The 5493-nt window shown below is 37.6% G+C and overlaps 1 pseudogene; it reads left to right on the top strand.

Annotated features, from left to right (window-relative positions):
* The first annotated feature begins 4567 nt into the window (after positions 1-4567).
* Positions 4568-5493, top strand: part of LOC101661026 — a 3048-nt pseudogene continuing 2122 nt past the window's right edge.

The following is a 5493-nucleotide window of genomic DNA, read 5'->3' as shown; positions in this document are numbered from 1 at the left end:
AAAAAATAATTTATTTTAGAAATATTAAACTACATTTTCCTAATGCAAATTATTGAATGATACAAGAAGCCTCAAAAGATAATAGGAATACATAGTCACTGTACTAAAAATAATTCATTGAAGTCTGATAATTTCAGCAAATAGCATATGACCAAGAACTGATGGTATTGCAGGAAGAACTCTAAACTGCACTGAAAGCACTGGAGAAAACAAGGTTCCAAAAACAGATGAAATACCAATTGGAATGTTTCAACAAATGATTACAAAACTCCATTCCCAAGGAAGGCTATCCAATAGATTGCTAAAATTATTTAATAATATCATTAAGATCACATAAAAGTAAAATGCTCCTAATGAGAATTCAACAATGTTTGTAGCAGTGCATAAAGATGGGACTGTCATAAATTCAACCTGGATTCAAAAGAGAATGTGTAAGATGGATCTTCACTGAAAGCAAAGCACAACAGGAAGATGTGTACTTATGTCTTTTTACCTAGGCAAAGGTATCTGACTGTGTGGCTATTAACAACCTATGGATACTGTTAAGAAAAATAGAGATTCCAGAATACTTCATTGTGCTCAAATAGAACCTATTCATTGGATAAGAGGAAGTCCCATACACAGAACAAAGAAATACTGAATGGCTTACAACCAAGAAAGGTATATGTCAGCTTTGTGCTCTACCACACTTGCTCAGTCTCTATTCTGAGCAAATCATCCAAAAAAGCTGGATTATATGAAGTAGAATATGGTATCAGGATTGGAGAAAGGCTTATTAACAACCTGCAGATGATGCAACCCTGTTTTCTGAAAGTGAGTCGGACTTGAAGCACTTGCTGATGAAAGTCAAATACTGGCGCCTTCAGTATAGATTACAATTCAATGTTAATAATAATAATAATGATCCTAAGATCCTCACAATCAGACCAATATACAAAATCATGATAAAGGAGGAAAGATGCAGTTGTCAAGGAATTCATTTTTTACTTGGATTGACAGTCAATGGCCATGGAAGCAGGAATGAAGAAATAAAATTGTATATTGCATTGGGGAAATCTGCTGCACAAGACTTTGTTAAAGTGTTGAGCAGCAAATATGTCACTTTGAAGACTTAGGTGCACCTGACCCAAGCTGTGTTTTGTTTAATCACCTCATATGCATGTGAAAATTGGACAGTTAATATGGAAGCCCAAAAAATAATTTATGGATTTGAATTATGGTGTTCCCTAACAATATTAACGATCTCATGGACTGTCAGAACAAATAAATCAGTCTTGGAAGGAAAACTAGAATGCAGCTGAGGTAGTAAGTTTATTGTGTCAACCTGGCCGATAAACACGTGGGGCTAATTGAAAGGCGGAGGGATATATGGCTTAGTGAGCCTCACCTTTCAAGTTCTTGGGTCTCTTGCTTTGTGATGGTCAGACCAGGGTGCAGCTGCCTTAACCAGTTCCCTGCTTCGGCTTGCAAGCCGCTCACTTCCTGCAAGGCATCCCCAAAGAGAAGCCACATGGACCTACCCCGATGCAGTCCTGGGTGCTGGAGCAGCCATATGGAGACCCCTGCCAGTGCTGAGATAGATATACTTTCACTGATTTGGCTTTCCTCCTGCAGTTGGCATCACTGTGTGTGTTTTGTGAACTAGAGGAGGACTTTGTGGATTGGTGTCAGACATATGGGCTGATGTTGGACTTGTGGGCTTGGGCAGCACTGGGTTGGGATGTTTTCTTGATACACATTTAACCTTTTTATAAAACTCTCTCTTACACATGAGTTTCTGTGGTTTTATTTCTCTAAAATACCCAGAGTAACAAAGCACCTTAGACGCTAGAATGGTTATCCGAAGAGACCAGTTTCTGAATAGTGAGCTTGGTAAAGAGGAGGATCAGTGAAAAGGAGGATACCCTCAGTGAGACGAGTTGACACAGTGGCTGCTATGATGGGCTCAAAGGGTACAATGATTGTGAGGATTACCTGGACAAGAGTGGTGTTTGACTCTGTGGTACATAGAGTCACTTAGCTGTGAGTTGTAACCGCCTCAAAGGAGCCTAACAGCATCAGCAACAGTAGATGCTGTCACATTCCACCATTTTAATTGCAACTTCTTTCTTCTGAAGGCACCATGATGGGATTAGTACAATTTATTACTGAAGAACTTGTCTAAAATCATCTGCTGATCATGTAGAATATTTAACTATATTTTGTTTGGAGTAAGCCATGCATATGTGCACAGGAAACCTAGTTCTAATTCTTTTTTAATGATACTAATATGCTCCTGTTAACTGTCTTACATAGGATAATGTATAACAAATGTGTCACCCTTAGTCAATTCCAATGCTTTATGTTCCTAAAAAACAGAGAATTGTTGTAGTTTAGGGATTTCAAAACTGTAATCTTTACACAAGAAGACTGCCACATATCTTTCCTGAGCAATTGCTGGTGATTCAAACCACTGACCTTTTGTTTAGCAGCTGAGTGCTTACCTGATATGTGACAATTTAAAATAAATTTTATTTATGGAAAAATTAATTTTGTAACATAATTTGGCATTTTATGAATTATAACATTCTTGGGTAGTCCAAACAGCGAAGGTCTACTACTCAGCAGATGATTGGCTGTTCAAACTCACACAGAAATGCTTTGAAACACAGGCTTGTCAATCTGCATCCTAAAGACTACAATCTTGAAAATCCTAGATAGTAACTGTGTTCCGCATACATGAGTTCTCCGTATGTCTAAATTGACTCAAAAGCAACTAACAACAAAAACTAAATTCAGAAATAGTTGAAGTAAGTGGACAGAAATGGATTAAGTTTGGTTTTTTGGGTACCAAAGCATCTATTTTTATTTTTATTCAACCTTTCTTCAACAGCTATCTTGCCTTTGATGAGCTATAGCGAAAGAAGTAATTTAGACAAAAAGTATTCTTTGGAATTAAATTAAGATCTAGTAATGTAATTAATTACTTTACATGGCTTTCTAACCAGAGTTCCATCTGTGATGTACGGTAACTTCTAGCTCTACAATTGTGGTTATAGTCTCCTTTTGAATCTGTTGTGCTAATGAGACAAGATTCAAACCAAAACAAAACCATTGAGTCAATTCCTACTTACAGCACAACCCTGTATTTAGTCCCCGCTTTAAAGGAGGGTGTGACTCAAGTCAGTGCCCTTTGTTTCACTGAGGAGATGATGTGAAGAGGCAAAAGCTATACTTCCATAAGAGCAGAGAGGTGAGCATGATGCCATTGTGAACTCCCCTTACTGATTCAGCATCTGCAGAAGACTCGTGGTGAGTCTGGTGAAAATCAGAGACCCCAAAAGTCCAGGATTCAGGTACCCATCTTGATGTGAGTCTCAGTGTGTTTTTAGCACAAAATATCCATACATTTGAATAGAATGTAGACATTAAAAGTCAATTTGAATGGTAATATCTTCCGACATCCATTTTGGTCTTTACTTTCTTTCCTCTTTTTTTCATGACCTTTTGTTTTCTTCATGTATAATATTCTTGGTGTCAGCCCACAACTTGTCACATGCTCTGTCATTAGTATTCTATGTGTCAAATCTCTTCTTGTCATATTCTTGAAATTCAGGTGGAATAAACTTAAGGTCATATGTAGGTTCTTACAGATTTGTTTGAATTTTCTTCAACTTTAACCTGAACTGACATATGAACATTTGATTGTTGGTTCCACAATCAGATCTTGGCCTTGTTTTGGATGCTGATATTGAGCTTTTCCCTTGGCTCTTCTTGAAGATATAATCCATTTGATTCATGTGTGCAGTAGCTGTTTGAGCTTTTGAAAAATTATATTTGCAATGAAGAATTCATTAGTCTTGATAAATTATATCATGTAATCTCCAGCTCTGTTTCTATCATCAAACCATATTCCCAGCTACTACCCTTCCTCTTAGTTTCCAATTTTTGCATTCCCATTACAAATAGTTAACAGTGCTTCTTGAATGAATGCATGCTTGATACTTTTCTCACTGAAGAAGCTGGTAGAATTCTTCAATTCTTAATCACTAGCTTTAACTAATTTTAAATAATAGTTTTATTAATTGAATTTCTTTATAGGCATGCAGATACTATCTAATCACAATCAGTAGTGTACTTTAAGCTTGAAATTAAAATGTTCATTCTGACAATGAGTACAACACCATTCCTCCTGATTTTGTCATTCCAAGCATACTAAATAACTCATATGGTTGTTTGATTCGAAATGGCCAATACTTCTTCTGGGCTAATACATTGAAGATAGAAAGGTCAGTTCAAATGGTTATGGTGACTGCTTTTAGGGATATCAAAGGAGTCATCTTGATAGATGTTCTTGGAAGACCCAGGACAGTCATGGGGCCTTATTAGAAACAAGTATTAAGAGAATGAAAACCAGCATTGCTGAGAAAAATCAAAGAAGGTTGCGCTTAGGAATCATTCTTGAGCATGACATTGCACCTGCTCATTCTTGCCCAGCAGACATTTTTGTTACCAGAACTCAAAGAAGATAAAAAGAGACCCTGGTTCCTTGAGGTTGTCAAGATCACTATTCTGGAAAACTCTAAAGATGGCAGTGGCTGGGGCCGAGTCGCGAGGAGCTTGGTGGGTGCCTGGCCTAGTTTCACTTGATACTCTTCAGGAATTATGTAGAAAAGAAGAACTCACAAGTAAATCAACTGGAATCACCAAAAGGAATCTAAACAATTATGAAGTGGTGTACTTGTGTGACTACAAGTGGTAAAGATTACTAGAGCAAATGTTTTATCCCAGATTGGCTTCTACTGCCATTCATTTTGCCCACCATCACCTGAAGTCAACCTGAGTCTCCTCACCACTTTTCTGTCCTGACAGCCTTCAAACTCCAGAGGACATGGAATATTATCTTGTAAAATGGAAAGGATGGCCAGATTCTACAAATACTTAGGACGCTTTACAAAATCTCAAGTGCCCATTGCTACTTCAGCAATTCTCTAATGACAAGCATACTTTTTTTTAATCTCAGGTGAAGAAAGGAAAAGCAGTAACTGTAAAAGACAACAGTAAAGCTTTGAAACCCGCCATTGTGGAATACACTGTAAAGAAGGCTAACCAAAGGAAAGCTCTGCAAAGGTGGCCAGATGGACTCCAGAGAAGGAGGAATCATAAAGGACTGACATTTGTGGAAAATAACATTGACTTAGAGGCCCCCCTCTGGACTTCTACTACATTAATGAATACAAACCAGGTCCTGGAATCAGTGTAGTTAACTAAGTTACCTTTTGTGGCTCATGCCAGATTGTTTCTGTGAGAAATGTCCTGCTGAAGCTGGAGTTCTCTTGGCATAAAATAAGAACCAACAGATTAAAATCCCCCCTGGCATTGAGGGAGTCCTTGAGTGGAGGGCCAATGTCCCTCTACTACCTTGATACTAAACCTATAAATATAGGCACATAGATCTATTTCCCCATCCTCATATAAATATATTTGCATATGTACATGTCTTTATCTAGACCT

The sequence above is a fragment of the Echinops telfairi genome, unplaced genomic scaffold, assembly GCF_000313985.2.
Source record: "Echinops telfairi isolate 266 unplaced genomic scaffold, ASM31398v2 ScPeMD7_14;HRSCAF=57, whole genome shotgun sequence".
NCBI classification, from domain to species: domain Eukaryota; kingdom Metazoa; phylum Chordata; class Mammalia; order Afrosoricida; family Tenrecidae; genus Echinops; species Echinops telfairi.
The sequence above is the reverse complement of the archived record's forward strand: the minus strand, read 5'-3'. Positions and strand labels throughout refer to the sequence as shown.